This window comes from Maylandia zebra, linkage group LG4 (assembly GCF_041146795.1).
Source record: "Maylandia zebra isolate NMK-2024a linkage group LG4, Mzebra_GT3a, whole genome shotgun sequence".
Lineage (NCBI taxonomy): Eukaryota > Metazoa > Chordata > Actinopteri > Cichliformes > Cichlidae > Maylandia > Maylandia zebra.
Window position 1 is genome coordinate 8,619,077 of NC_135170.1, and position 16,763 is coordinate 8,635,839.

Sequence of the window (16,763 nt, forward strand, 5' to 3'; positions counted from 1 at the left end):
GCTGTCTGAGGCCATCCACATTACACCATGGCCTGTGCTTCCTGTGAGGCCATCTTCACCACACCAGGGCCTGTACTGTTGGATGAGGCCATCCACATTACACCAGGTACAGTTCTTCCTGTGTGGCAATCATCACCAAACCAGGGCCTGTGGTGCTGGATTAGGCCATCCACATTTCACCAGGGATTGTGTTGCTGGCTGATGCGTTCCACAAAACACAAGGGCCTTTACTACTGGCTGAGGATATTCACATTACACCAGGGCCTGTGGTGCTGGCCAATACCATCCACATTTCACCAGGGCCACTGTTGTTGGCTGAGGCCATACACATTACACAAGGGACAGTGCTTCCTGTGAGGCCATCGTCACCACACCAGGGCCTCTGCTGCTCGTTGATGCCATCCACATTACACCTGGGCCTGTGGTGCTGACCGATATCATGCACATTTCACCAGAGTGTGTGGTGCTGACCAATACCATCCATATTTCACCTGCGACAGAGTTGTTAGATGAGGCCATCCACATTACAACAGGGCCTGTGCTACTGGCTGAGGACATTTACATTTCCCCATGGCCTGTGGTCATGGCTGAGGCCAATTACATTTCATCAGGGCCTGTGGTCATGGCTGAGGACATTCACATTACACAAGGGCCTGTGGTGCTAGCCAATACCATCCACATTACACCAGGGACAATGGTGTTGGCTGAGGACATTCACATTACACCAGGGCCTGCGGTGCTGGCCAATACCATCCACATTTCACCAGGGCCAGTGTTGTTGGATGAGGCCATTCACATTACACCAGGGCCTGTGGTGCTGGCCAATGCCATCCACTTTACACCAGGGCCAGTGGTGTTGGCTGAGGACATTAACATTACACCAGGGCCTGTGGTGCTGGCTAATACCATCCACATTTCACCAGGGCCAGTGTTGTTGGATGAGGCCATCCAAATTACACCAGGGACAGTGCTTCCTGTTAGGCTATCATCACCACACCAGGGCCTTTGGTGCTGGCTGATACCATCCATATTACACAAGGGCTAGTGCTGCTAGCCTTCCACATTACCCAAGGGCCTGTATTGCTGTCCGAAACCATTCACATTTCACAAGGGCCAGTGGTGTTGCTGGCTGATGCCATTCACAATACTCAAGGGCCTCTGCTGCTGGCTGATGCCATCTACATTAAACCAGGGCCAGTGGTGCTGGCCAATACCACCAACATTTCACCAGGGCCAGTGTTGTTTGCTGAGGCCATCCACATTACACCAGGGACAGTGCTTCCTGTGAGGCCATCTTCACCACACCAGGGACTGTGCTGTTGGCTGAAACCATCCACATTACATCAGGGCCATTGGTCCTTGCCGATGTCATCCACATTTCACCAGGGCCAGTGGTGTTGGCTAAGGCCATCCACATTACACCAAGGTCTGTGGTGCTGGCCATTACCATCCACATTTCACCTGGGCCAGTGTTGGTAGATGAGGCCATCCACATTACAACAGGGCCTGTGCTACTGGCTGAGGCCATCCACATTATACCACGGCATGTGCTCCTTGTGAGGCTATCGTCAACACACCAGGGCCTGTATTGCTGGCTTAGGCCATCCACATTGCACCAGGGCTAGTGCTCCCTCTGAGGCCAACTTCACGACAGCAGGGCCTGCGCTGCTGTCTGAGGTCATCTACATTTCACAAGAGCCAGTGGTGTTGGCTGATGTGATCCACATTGGAAGGGAGACTCGGCTTCGCACCCTTCATTCACCCGTAGCTAGCCAGGCCCCTGTAACTGGTGCAGCCGAAGATAGCGTAGGCCCCGCTAGCTGTTCCCCGGCAGACCCCAAGCAGCTGGGGAAAGAGGGCGGCTGGGTGACGGTGAGGAGGAAGCATAGTCCTAAACAGAAGCCCCAGGTACACCACCAACCCGTTCATGTGTCTAACTGTTTTTCCCCACTCGGCGACACGCCCGCCGGGGGTCAAACTCTGGTAATTGGTGATTCTGTTCTCAGACATGTGAAGCTAGAGACACCGGCAACCATAGTCAATTGTCTTCCAGGGGCCAGAACAGGCGACGTTGAAGGAAATGCAAAACTGCTGGCTAAGGATAAACGTAAATTCAGTAAAATCATAATTCACGTCGGCAGTAATGACACCCGGTTACGCCAATCGGAGGTCACTAAAAGCAATATTGAATCGGTGTGCAACTTTGCCAAAACAATGTCAGATTATGTAGTTTTCTCTGGTCCCCTCCCCAATCAGACCAGGAGTGACATGTTTAGCCGCATGTTCTCCTTAAATTGCTGGCTGTCTGAGTGGTGTCCCAGAAATGATGTGGAATTCATAGATAATTGGCAAACCTTCTGGAGGAAACCTGGTCTTTTTAGGAGAGACGGCATCCATCCCACTTTGGATGGAGCAGCTCTCATTTCTAGAAATATGGACAAATTTATTAAACCTCCCAAAATATGACTATCCAGAGTTGGGACCAGGAAGCAGAGTTGTAGTCTTACACGCATCTCTGCAGCTTCTCTCCTCCTGCTAACCCCCCCCCCCATCTCCTTACACAGAGTTTCTGTCTGATTTCTCAGACTTTTTATCTGATTTAGTGCTCAGCTCAGATAAAATAATTATTGTGGGTGATTTTAGCATCCATGTAGATGCTAAAAATGACAGCCTCAACATGGCATTTAATCTGTTATTAGACTCAATTGGCTTTTCATAAAAAGGAAAAGAACCCACCCACCACCACTTTAATAATCACACTCTACATCTTGTTTTAACATATGGCATATAAACTGAACATTTAACAGTGTTTCCTGAAAACCCTCTCCTGTCTGATCATTTCCTGATAACATTTACATTTAAAATAATTGATTACACAGCAGTGGAAGGTAGACTTTATCAAAGTAGATGTCTTTCTGAAAGTGCTGTAACTAAGTTTAAGAATATAATCCAACCACTGTTATCATCTTCAATGCCCTGTACCAACATAGAGCAGAGCAGCTATCTGAATACTACTCCAACAGAGGTCGATTATCTTGTTAATAATTTCACCTCCTCACTACATACAACTCTGGATACTGTAGCTCCTGTGAAAACTAAGGTCTCAAATCAGAAGTACCTGACTCCGTGGTATAATTCTCAAACACATAGCCTAAAGCAGATGACTCGTAAGCTGGAGAGGAAATGGCGTGTCACAAATTTAGAGGATCATCATTTAGCCTCGAGAAATAGTGTGTTGCTTTATAAGAAAGTCCTCCGGAAAGCCAGAACATCTTACTATTTGTCACTGATTGAAGAAAATAAGAATAACCCCCGGTTTCTCTTCAGCACTGTAGCCAGGCTGACAAAAAGTCAGAGCTCTTTTGAGCCAACCATCCCTTTAACGTTAACTAGTAATGACTTCATGAACTTCTTCAGAAATAAAATTTTTATCATTAGAGAAAAAATTACCAATAATCATCCCACAGATGTAATATTATCTACAGCTACTCTTAGTACCATTGATGTTATATTAGACTCTTTTTCTCCAATTGATCTTTCTGAGTTAACTTCAATAATTACTTCCTTCAAACCATCAACGTGTCTTTTAGACCCCATTCCTACAAAACTGCTCAAAGAAGTCCTGCCATTAATTAATTCTTCAATCTTAAATATGATCAACCTATCTCTAATAATCGGCTATGTACCACAGGCCTTCAAGCTGGCTGTAGTTAAACCTTTACTCAAAAAGCATCTCTACACCCAGCAGTCTTAGCTAATTATAGGCCAATCTCCAACGTTCCTTTCATATCAAACATCCTTGAAAGAGTAGCTGTCAAACAGCTAACAGATCATCTGCAGAGGAATGGCTTATTTGAAGAGTTTCAGTCAGGTTTCAGAGCTCATCATAGCACAGAAACAGCTTTAGTGAAGGTTACAAATGATCTTCTTATGGCCTCTGACAGTGGACTCATCTCTGTGCTTGTCCTGCTAGACCTTAGTGCAGCATTCGATACTGTCGACCATAATATCCTATTAGAGCGATTAGAACATGCTGTAGGTATTACAGGTACTGCACTGCAGTGGTTTGTATCATATCTATCTAATAGACTCCAATTTGTACATGTAAATGGAGAGTCCTCTTCACACACTGAGGTTAATTATGGAGTTCCACAGGTTCAGTGCTAGGACCAATTCTGTTTACACTATACATGCATCCCCTAGGCAGCATCATTAAAAGACATAGCATACAATTTCACTGCCATGCAGATGACACCCAGCTCTATCTGTCCATGAAGCCAGATAACACACACCAATTAGTTAAACTGCAGGAATGTCTTAAAGACATAAAGACCTGGATGGCCGCTAACTTTCTGCTTCTTAATTCAGATAAAACTGAGGTTATTGTACTCGGCCCTGAAAAGCCTAGAAATATGGTATCTAACCAGATTCTTACTCTGGATGGCATTACCTTGGCCTCCAGTAACGCTGTGAGGAACCTTGGAGTAATTTTTGACCAGGATATGTCCTTCAACGCACGTATTAAACAAATATGTAAGACTGCGTTCTTCCATTTGCGCAACATCTCTAAAGTTAGAAATATCCTGTCTCAGAGTGACGCTGAAAAACTAGTTCATGCTTTTATTACTTCCAGGCTTGACTACTGCAATTCATTATTATCAGGATGTCCAAAAAACTCGCTGAAAAGCCTTCAGCTAATCCAAAATGCTGCAGCAACAGTCCTGACAGGGACTAGAAAGAGAGAGCATATTTCTCCTGTTTTGGCTTCCCTTCAAACCAGAATTGAATTCAAAATCCTGCTCCTCACATACAAGGTCTTGAATAATCAGGCCCCATCTTATCTTAATGACCTTGTAGTACCATATCACCCCATTAGAGCACTTAGAGCACTGATCCTGAATCCTGCCGTAGTTATGCTGCGATAGACGTAGGCTGCCGGGGATTCCCATGATGCATTGAGTTTTTCCTTTCCAGTCACCTTTCTCACTCACTATGTATTAATACAGCGGTCCCCAACCCCCGGGCCTCGGTACCGGTCCGTGAGTCGTTTGGTACCGGGCCACGAGAGTTGAGAGTTGAGGCTCAGGTGTGAAATGTATGGTTTTCAGGATTTTTATCTTTTTTTTAGCGTTATTTTGTTATCGTTTTTATCGTTAACTCGGTTTTCCTGGGTCTTTTCACGTGTGTTATGAATAAATCTTCTTTTTTACGGTACCGGTACTAGGCCGGTCCGTAAAAATATTGTCGGGCATGAACCGGTCCATGGCGCTTAGGGACCGCTGTGTTAATAGACCTCTCTGCATTGAATCATATCTGTTATTAACCTCTGGCTCTCTTCCACAGCATGTCTTTTATCCTGTCTTCCTTCTCTCACCCCAACCGGTCGCAGCAGATGGCCCCGCCCCTCCCTGAGCCTGATTCTGCTGGAGGTTTCTTCCTGTTAAAAGGGAGTTTTTCCTTCCCACTGCCACCAAAGTGCTTGCTCATAGGGGGTCATATGATTGTTGGGTTTTTCTCTGTATCTATGAAGCCCCTTGAGGCGACTTTTGTTGTGATTTGGCGCTATATAAATAAAATTGAATTGAATTGAATTACGGACTAAACCTGGGACATTTGTGGCCCCAGTGCATGTGCCCTATCTGCCTTGTTGGTGTCCTTGATTTTTAAAAGTAAAATGTCTTATTATGCTATAAATAAAGCCAGAGAGTGAAATCTGTGCTGATCCTAATACAAATACCTGAAGACAAAGTGCCTTGGTTGTTTTCGATTGTTCTTTTCATCAGACATAATAACTACTCAGATCTCCTGGACTTCTTTCTTTCTTTCTTTCTTTCTTTCTTTCTTTCTTTCTTTCTTTCTTTCTTTCTTTCTTTCTTTCTTTCTTTCTTTCTTTCTTTCTTTCTTTCTTTTCATTCCTGAAGACATGCACATCTTCAGGAACAAAGCTACAACCCAGATGACATTGTCAAAAGTGTCTTTAACTGAGCTTTGAGAAAAGGTGGACTGCTGAATGAAAGTAAGATTTAAATTTGGTTTGGAAATCAAACTCCTCGACCAATACTTAATATTCCTTTTCCATATTTTCTAACACACACACACACACACACCAACAGATATTGTGTATATATAAATGGTGAATGCTCATATCGAACATGGGCCAAGTTTCAAATAATGAGGTCAGTATATGTACAAGTAATCCCTGCTCCAAGCACAGAAGTACCACCCACCTGCTATTCAAAACTTCTGAGGAGCAGCCAATAAGACAAAGGCTGGCTCAAAGAGAGGACAGCTAAACTGGCATATTTCAAATGGAAGATAAATTGAAGGACTGCACCAAGACTCAGTATAGGATAAATAAGCATATTTTCAGCAATGAATCACACAAATTTGCTGTAGTGCACAAATTAAAGTATGGAGCTGGAAATAAACATAATTAGCTCTCTTTAAGGGACTAAAACATCTCTAGATTGTATTTTGAATAGATCATGAGTGGTCCATTTTTTTTGTCATTTGCTATAATAAAATCCCCCTCATAATGTAGTGAAGAGTTGCCAAGGCCATCTATCTGCAGCCGTGGTTTTTAAGATGCGGTACTTTTTAAAATACACACAGTGGGACACTGCCATAGACTGGTGACCTGTACAGGGTGTACCTTGCTCAGTCTGTGACAGCTGCTCCAGCCCTTCATGACCCTGAATCAGATACACCATTAAAAAGGGGGTGGATGGATTGACAGGGGATCAGAGGTATGGTGGACTGTAACTAAATAATTAAATAGAAAAAAATTAACTGTAAAAATAAATCTGTTAGGGAGCCTGGGTTCGTTGACCCAAAATTTTGAGTTTTACATTATTATGGAACTTTGATTTTGCCATTATATATCATTTCTAGTCTTTTGGTTTCTTAGAGTTCTGTCTTCTGGTTTCTGTCTCTGTGTTACATAGTTGTTCTGTCTCCCCCTGTCTGCTGTATCCCCTCGTCAAGTCCGCGTTGTCTGTGTTATGTTTCCTGTTTTACTTTGAAAGTCCATGTCTCATGTTAATGTATCTGGATTTGCTTCCCTTGTCTCGCTACCCTTATTTGTCCCAGCTGTGTTTCTCTGTTGTCTCCCATTCCCTGATGGCTCTCTCTGGGTATGTAAGCCCTGAGTTTTCTTTGGTCTTTGTTGCGATCTCCCTCATCCTATGCTGTGTGTTCTGTTTGGCTGCCTGTGTAAGTTTCTTTTGGTATTCTTGCTTTTGTTATATTTGTGTTTAGCGTTAAAGCTGTTTTGAGTTCACACTTTTACCTCCAAGTGTCTGCACATTGGGTCCACAGTTCCTGCCTGCACACAGCACATGACAAAATCATTGTGTAAAAACAAAACAAAATGCTGTCTTCTTTATTGACCATTTACCGTCAAACACATTTCAACTATAAGCTTTCATCAGTGCAAACCAAAGCCACATCCCCAGATATAGAACCATGGGAGGTTTAAACACTAATTAGTGTGAATGCTTGAAAAGTTAAATCAGAAGAGCAGGCTGTCTTTATACTGTCACCACGTCCATATAATAAACTCCACAGGCATGAAAAATGAGAATTCAGTAGACATGACATATGTGAGTGAAGTTGGCCCCCCCACCTTCTTCAAATCCAACAAAAGTGGTATCAAACGTTTGTGCTGGTTTGTGCTGCAAAAATTGTCGTTTGTGCTGCTATCATTTTAAAGATATTAATCAAAATTTCTAGAGGTCATCTGAGGTCAACCAGCCCCCCCACATTAATTAAATCAAACAAAATGGGTGTCAATCAACTGTGCTACGTTTGTGCTGGTTTGTGCAGCTTCTGTTTTAAAGATATTAATGAAAATGTAAAGGTCAACCAGCCCCCCCCCCCCCCCCCCCCAACACACACACACACACACACACACACACATTAATGGAATCGAACAAAATTGATGTCAAACATTTGTGCTACGTTTGTGCTGGTTTGTTCTGCAAAAATTTACGTTTGTGCTGCTATCATTTTAAAGATATTCAAGAAAATTTGTAGAGGTCATCAGAGGTCAACCAGCCCCCCCACATTAATGGAATCAAACAAAACTGGTGTCAATCAACTGTGCTGTGTTTGTGCTGGTTTGTGCTGCTAAAATTGTCGTTTGTGCTGCCTCTGTTTTAAAGATATTAATGAAAAATGCAAACGTCAAAAGGTCAACCAGCCCCCCCACATCACCCAAATCAAACAAAAGTTGATGTCACAGGTTTGTGCTGCAAAAAATTTTATTTGTGGTGCTATTATTTTAAAGATATTAATAAAATTCCATCCATCCATCCATTTGCTTATCCTTTTAAGGGTCGCAGGGGGTGCTGGAATCTATCCCAGCTGTCATAGGGCAAGAGGCAGGGTACATCCTGGACAGGTTGCCAGTCTGTCACAGGGCCAACACACAGGGACAGACAACCATTCGCACTCACATTCACACTTATGGGCAATTCGGATTAACCAATTAACCTATCACCACAAGCTGCATGTCTTTGGAGAGAGCCCGGAGAGAACCCACGCAAACATGGCGAGAGAACCTGCAAACTCCACACAGAAAGACCCTGGCGTGATGGTGGAATTGAACTCAGGACCTTCTTGCTGTGCGGCAACAGTGCTAACCACCGTGCTGCCGTAATAATAACATTTAAATAACATTTATGAAGAAATTAAAAGGGGCATGCCAGTAGGTGCGTATCAGTTTATAATTGCATAAGGTGTTTTGAGCCATTAAGCATGTGAGTGAAGTTGCCCAACCCCCCCCCCCCCCCACCTTCTTCAAATCCAACAAAAGTGGTATCAAACGTTTGTGCTGGTTTGTGTTGCTAAAATTGTCGTTTGTGCTGCCTCTGTTTTAAAGATATTAATGAAAATGTAAAGGTCAAAAGGTCAACCAGCCCCCCCACATTAATGGAATCGAACAAAATTGATGTCAAACGTTTGTGCTGGTTTGTGCTGCAAAAATTTACGTTTGTGCTGCCTCTGTTTTAAAGATATTAATGAAAATGTAAAGGTCAAAAGGTCAACCAGCCCCCCCACATTAATGGAATCAAACAAAACTGGTGTCAATCAACTGTGCTACGTTTGTTCTGCAAAAATTTACATTTGTGCTGCTATCATTTTAAAGAAATCCATACAAATTTCTAGAGGTCATCAGAGGTCAACCAGCCCCCCCACATTAATGGAATCAAACAAAACTGGTGTCAATCAACTGTGCTACGTTTGTGCTGGTTTGTGCTGCCTCTGTTTTAAAGATATTAATGAAAATGTAAAGGTCAAAAGGTCAACCAGCCCCCCCACATTAATGGAATCGAACAAAACTGGTGTCAATCAACTGTGCTACGTTTGTGCTGGTTTGTGCTGCCTCTGTTTTAAAGATATTAATGAAAATGTAAAGGTCAAAAGGTCAACCAGCCCCCCCACATTAATGGAATCGAACAAAACTGGTGTCAATCAACTGTGCTACGTTTGTGCTGGTTTGTGCTGCAAACATTTACGTTTGTGCCGCTATCATTTTAAAGATATTCAAGAAAATTTGTAGAGGTCATCAGAGGTCAACCAGCCCCCCCACATTAATGGAATCAAACAAAACTGGTGTCAATCAACTGTGCTACGTTTGTGCTGGTTTGTGCTGCAAAAATTTACGTTTGTGCTGCCTCTGTTTTAAAGATATTAATGAAAATGTAAAGGTCAAAAGGTCAACCAGCCCCCCCACATTAATGGAATCGAACAAAATTGATGTCAAACATTTGTGCTACGTTTGTGCTGGTTTGTGCTGCAAAAATTTACGTTTGTGCCGCTATCATTTTAAAGGTATTCAAGAAAATTTGTAGAGGTCATCAGAGGTCAACCAGCCCCCCCACATTAATGGAATCAAACAAAACTGGTGTCAATCAACTGTGCTACGTTTGTGCTGGTTTGTGCTGCAAAAATTTACGTTTGTGCTGCCTCTGTTTTAAAGATATTAATGAAAATGTAAAGGTCAAAAGGTCAACCAGCCCCCCCACATTAATGGAATCGAACAAAACTGGTGTCAATCAACTGTGCTACGTTTGTGCTGGTTTGTGCTGCCTCTGTTTTAAAGATATTAATGAAAATGTAAAGGTCAAAAGGTCAACCAGCCCCCCCACATTAATGGAATCAAACAAAACTGGTGTCAATCAACTGTGCTACGTTTGTGCTGGTTTGTGCTGCAAACATTTACGTTTGTGCTGCTATCATTTTAAAGATATTCAAGAAAATTTGTAGAGGTCATCAGAGGTCAACCAGCCCCCCCACATTAATGGAATCAAACAAAATTGATGTCAAACATTTGTGCTACGTTTGTGCTGGTTTGTGCTGCAAAAATTTACGTTTGTGCTGCCTCTGTTTTAAAGATATTAATGAAAATGTAAAGGTCAAAAGGTCAACCAGCCCCCCCACATTAATGGAATCGAACAAAACTGGTGTCAATCAACTGTGCTACGTTTGTGCTGGTTTGTGCTGCCTCTGTTTTAAAGATATTAATGAAAATGTAAAGGTCAAAAGGTCAACCAGCCCCCCCACATTAATGGAATCAAACAAAACTGGTGTCAATCAACTGTGCTACGTTTGTGCTGGTTTGTGCTGCAAACATTTACGTTTGTGCCGCTATCATTTTAAAGATATTCAAGAAAATTTGTAGAGGTCATCAGAGGTCAACCAGCCCCCCCACATTAATGGAATCAAACAAAACTGGTGTCAATCAACTGTGCTACGTTTGTGCTGGTTTGTGCTGCAAAAATTTACGTTTGTGCTGCCTCTGTTTTAAAGATATTAATGAAAATGTAAAGGTCAAAAGGTCAACCAGCCCCCCCACATTAATGGAATCGAACAAAACTGGTGTCAATCAACTGTGCTACGTTTGTGCTGGTTTGTGCTGCCTCTGTTTTAAAGATATTAATGAAAATGTAAAGGTCAAAAGGTCAACCAGCCCCCCCACATTAATGGAATCAAACAAAACTGGTGTCAATCAACTGTGCTACGTTTGTGCTGGTTTGTGCTGCAAACATTTACGTTTGTGCCGCTATCATTTTAAAGATATTCAAGAAAATTTGTAGAGGTCATCAGAGGTCAACCAGCCCCCCCACATTAATGGAATCAAACAAAACTGGTGTCAATCAACTGTGCTACGTTTGTGCTGGTTTGTGCTGCAAAAATTTACGTTTGTGCTGCCTCTGTTTTAAAGATATTAATGAAAATGTAAAGGTCAAAAGGTCAACCAGCCCCCCCACATTAATGGAATCGAACAAAACTGGTGTCAATCAACTGTGCTACGTTTGTGCTGGTTTGTGCTGCCTCTGTTTTAAAGATATTAATGAAAATGTAAAGGTCAAAAGGTCAACCAGCCCCCCCACATTAATGGAATCGAACAAAATTGATGTCAAACATTTGTGCTACGTTTGTGCTGGTTTGTGCTGCAAAAATTTACGTTTGTGCCGCTATCATTTTAAAGATATTCAAGAAAATTTGTAGAGGTCATCAGAGGTCAACCAGCCCCCCCACATTAATGGAATCGAACAAAATTGATGTCAAACATTTGTGCTACGTTTGTGCTGGTTTGTGCTGCAAAAATTTACGTTTGTGCTGCCTCTGTTTTAAAGATATTAATGAAAATGTAAAGGTCAAAAGGTCAACCAGCCCCCCCACATTAATGGAATCGAACAAAACTGGTGTCAATCAACTGTGCTACGTTTGTGCTGGTTTGTGCTGCCTCTGTTTTAAAGATATTAATGAAAATGTAAAGGTCAAAAGGTCAACCAGCCCCCCCACATTAATGGAATCGAACAAAATTGATGTCAAACATTTGTGCTACGTTTGTGCTGGTTTGTGCTGCAAAAATTTACGTTTGTGCCGCTATCATTTTAAAGATATTCAAGAAAATTTGTAGAGGTCATCAGAGGTCAACCAGCCCCCCCACATTAATGGAATCGAACAAAATTGATGTCAAACATTTGTGCTACGTTTGTGCTGGTTTGTGCTGCAAAAATTGTCGTTTGTGCTGCATCTGTTTTAAAGATATTAATTAAAATGTAAAGGTCAAAAGGTCAACCAGCCCCCCCACAGTAATGGAATCCAATAAAAGCCTTCAGTTTTCAGGTCCCTCTTCTGTGGAACCAGCTTCCAGTTTGGATTCAGGAGACAGACACTATCTCTACTTTCAAGATTAGGCTTAAAACTTTCCTTTTTGCTAAAGCATATAGTTAGGGCTGGACCAGGTGACCCTGAATCCTCCCTTAGTTATGCTGCAATAGACATAGGCTGCCGGGGGATTCCCATGATGCATTGAGTTTTTCCTTTCCAGTCACCTTTCTCACTCACTATGTATTAACAGACCTCTCTGCATTGAATTATATCTGTTATTAACCTCTGGCTCTCTTCCACAGCATGTCTTTTATCCTGTCTTCCTTCTCTCACCCCAACCGGTCGCAGCAGATGGCCGCCCCTCCCTGAGCCTGGTTCTGCCGGAGGTTTCTTCCTGTTAAAAGGGAGTTTTTCCTTCCCACTGTTGCCAAAGTGCTTGCTCATAGGGGGTCATATGATTGTTGGGTTTTTCTCTGTATCTATGAAGTGCCTTGAGGCGACTTATGTTGTGATTTGGCGCTATATAAATAAAATTGAATTGAATTGAATGTTTCATTAGAGTGGATGTGGCACACTTAATCAAAATGATTTGCCAGTGGGACTGTTTGAGAAAAAAGCCTCATCGGGTGAGGCATTTCTACGTGTGATCAATGGCACAACTTGTCAAGTCCCAATCCTTGGAAGAAGCAAAGGTCCTAATACGCAGCATTGCTATTGTGGCATTAAGTGAGACAGAAGGCTGTGACAGTTTTGGAAACCCCATTATGTCAGAAGTGTCCAAATCAAATCGGAAAAGAAAAAATTGCAGATGAGACTATGTCTGTTTCTGATGACAAGGAAGAAGAAGACATTAGATTGGATCCATGCACAGAAATAAACACCGACTTAAGGCAGTGGCTGGCAGATATTTGTGAGGGGAGCAGGTGCCATGCTGAAGATCATGGTGATCGAGACAATATGCACTATCTACCTGAGCTCGTCCCACACCCAATTAGATTGGGAGGATACCTACCACTCTGGACTGGAGAAATGGTTCCGCTATTTCAGAGCGAAAAACTCACTGCAACTTCAGCTAGTGTTGAAGCAGAGTTCAAGAACATTAAACATGGTCTGTTCAAGCATGAAAATCTCCCTATAAGGATAGATAAATTCATTGCACGTCATCTTGGTTTTATGGAAGGGAACATGCGGATCTGTTCTGCAAAACAAATACGAAAAGAAGCAGAGGTTGCCAGACAGGATGCTACAGTGAAGCGTCAGTATCCACACAAAGCCTTTGTGGAGCAGGAAGTGGATGATAACCCCTCTCAGGAGCCCAAAATTGACACAGACATAGACATACAGGAAGGGCACGAAGTACTGCAGTGCGTTTCACGTTGATATCAGGCGCCTCCTAAAAAGGGAAAAGAAAAGTTCATTTAACGCAAAGTTTTCAGGTGTCATTCTTTGGGGAGAATACATGTTTATGAAACTGCATGACATCAGACTCTACCAAATTTTGGAGACTTTTCTTTTAAGATACAACCTTTCTGTCTCTTGTGACAGAGAGTCTGTTTCTTAATCATTTGACAAAAACCCTACACAGTATTTTAAAATAGTGTTCTCCAGATCAGAGCTGTAATCTATATAGAACATGGGGTTCAAAGCAAGGAAAACTTGTGTTTATCAGTGAAACCTTTAATTTGTGTTAATTTTATCATTATCAGTACATGAAATCTTCACCTTAAGGGACTTAATGAATGGTTTCTTCTAAAAATTAGAAATGATTGAGTCATTTCACATCATATGAAAATATTAATTTTTAATACAAATTTGGCCCTACAAAAATGGAAACTCAGTAACAAAGATAATGGAGATTCTCTAAACACGAGCGAATATCACAGTAAAATTATTGATTGTGATTTACACATTGGATGTATCCTCAGTGATTTGGTACAATTATACAACATTTCATAAGAACTGAACAACTGATGAAACTAATTATAGGCCAATCTCCAACCTTCCTTTCATATCAAAAATCCTTGAAAGAGTAGTTGTCAAACAGCTAACAGATCATCTGCAGAGGAATGGTTTATTTGAAGAGTTTCAGTCAGGTTTCAGAGCTCATCACGGCACAGAAACAGCTTTAGTGAAGGTTACAAACAGTAACGCTGTGAGGAACCTTGGAGTCATTTTTGACCAGGACATGTCCTTCAATGCACATATTAAACAAATATGTAAGACTGCGTTCTTCCATTTGCGCAATATCTCTAAAATTAGAAATATCCTGTCTCAGAGTGACGCTAAAAAACTAGTTCATGCTTTTATTACTTCCAGGCTTGACTACTGTAATTCATTATTATCAGGATGTCCAAAAAACTCCCTGAAAAGCCTTCAGCTAATCCAAAATGCTGCAGCAAGAGTACTGACAGGGACTAGAAAGAGAGAGCAGATTTCTCCTGTTTTGGCTTCCCTTCATTGGCTTCCTGTTAAATCCAGAATTGAATTCAAAATCCTGCTCCTCACATACAAGGTCTTAAATAATCAGGCCCCATCTTATCTTAATGACCTTGTAGTACCATATCACCCTATTAGAGCACTTCGCTCTCGCTCTGTAGGCCTACTTGTTGTTCCTAGAGTATTTAAAAGTAGAATGGGAGGGAGAGCCTTCAGTTTTCAGGCCCCTCTTCTGTGGAACCAGCTTCCAGTTTGGATTCAGGAGACAGACACTATCTCTACTTTCAAGATTAGGCTTCAAACTTTCCTTTTTGCTAAATATAGTTAGGGCTGGACCAGGTGACCCTGAATCCTCCCTTAGTTATGCTGCAATAGACATAGGCTGCCGGGGGATTCCCATGATGCATTGAGTTTTTCCTTTCCAGTCACCTTTCTCGCTCACTATGTATTAACAGACCTCTCTGCATTGAATCATATCTGTTGTTAACCTCTGTCTCTCTTCCACAGCATGTCTTTTATCCTGTCTTCCTTCTCTCACCCCAACCGGTCGCAGCAGATGGCCGCCCCTCCCTGAGCCTGGTTCTGCCGGAGGTTTCTTCCTGTTAAAAGGGAGTTTTTCCTTCCCACTGTTGCCAAAGTGCTTGCTCATAGGGGGTCATATGATTGTTGGGTTTTTCTCTGTATCTATGAAGCGCCTTGAGGCGACTTATGTTGTGATTTGGTGCTATATAAATAAAGTTGAATTGAATTGAATTGAAAAAGTTGAATTGAATTGAATTGAATGAAACAACTTACTTATGTGACCACATATGAAGTGTTATAACTTACCACAAAAGGTGAACTGTGCCACTGACCCTTGGTAGATGTGCACATGATAAAAAAAAAAAAGCATTATAAATACTAACACAGCTATTAATAATTAAACTGGTGGGGTACATTTAAGATGTTAATGTCACAAAATAAAATAGACTGGTAGAAAGAAGTACAAGGAAATGGTAATGGGGGGAGCCATGAAAATATATCTTTTCAACATGATTCAGTGTGACAAAGCCAGGGCATGATTAAAAAACAAAACAAAAAAAAACCCCAGGTTGGCACGGTCCTGGGTCAGTGACCCAGTGTTTTGAGTTTCTTGTGCCTCTGAGTTTTTTGTATTATGTTCTTAGTTCTCTTTGTTGTCCCAGCGTATTCTTTAGTGTAGTGTCTTAGTTTGGTTTTCTTGTATTCTGTTTAGTTCTGAGTATTTGGTAGCTGCCCTCTGTGTTTCTTAGTTGCTCTGTCTCCCCTAGTCTAGTTTGCATTTGTGCTAATTCCTGTTTTACTTTGAAGGTCTGTGTCTCATGTGAGTGTATCCTACTTTGCTCCCTTGTCTCGTCAGTTCTGATTTCTCCCAGCTGTGCTCTCCTTCTGTGTCTCATTCCCCTCGTCACTTCCCATTGTATTTAAACCCTGTGTTTCTCTGAGTCAGTGCTGCGTCGTCCCTTAAGCTGTGTGTTTCTTCGTGTGCCTCTCTGCAAGGTGTGAGTTTATATTTTCCCAGTTTAATTTTGTATGCTCGTTTTCTGTGACTAGCAATTAAAGCTGTGATTTTGAGTTCATCCCCTGAGTCTGAGTCCTGCATTTTGGGTATCTATAGACTTTATCAAAGTAGATGTCTTTCTGAAAGCGCTGTAACTAAGTTTAAGAATATAATCCACCCACTGTTATCATCTTCAATGCCCTGTACCAACATAGAGCAGAGCAGCTATCTGATTGCTACCCCCAATTTCACCTCCTCACTACATACGACTCTGGATACTGTAGCTCCTGTGAAAACTAAGGTCTCTAATCAGAAGTACCTGACTCCGTGGTATAATTCTCAAACACATAGCCTAAAGCAGATGACTCGTAAGCTGGAGAGGAAATGGCGTGTCACAAATTTAGAGGATCATCATTTAGCCTGGAGAAATAGTGTGCTGCTTTATAAGAAAGTCCTCCGCAAAGCCAGAACATCTTACTATTCGTCACTGATTGAAGAAAATAAGAATAACCCCCGGTTTCTCTTCAGCACTGTAGCCAGGCTGACAAAAAGTCAGAGCTCTTTTGAGCCAACCATCCCTTTAACGTTAACTAGTAATGACTTCATGGACGTCTTCACAAATAAAATTTTTATCATTAGAGAAAAAATTACCAATAATCATCCCACAGATGTAATATTATCTACA

At 41.9% G+C, this 16,763-nt stretch overlaps 1 pseudogene; it reads left to right on the forward strand.

Moving 5' to 3' along the window:
- The first annotated feature begins 2,551 nt into the window (after positions 1–2,551).
- Positions 2,552–15,244, forward strand: LOC143418323 (uncharacterized; annotated as a pseudogene).
- Positions 15,245–16,763: the final 1,519 nt, after the last annotated feature.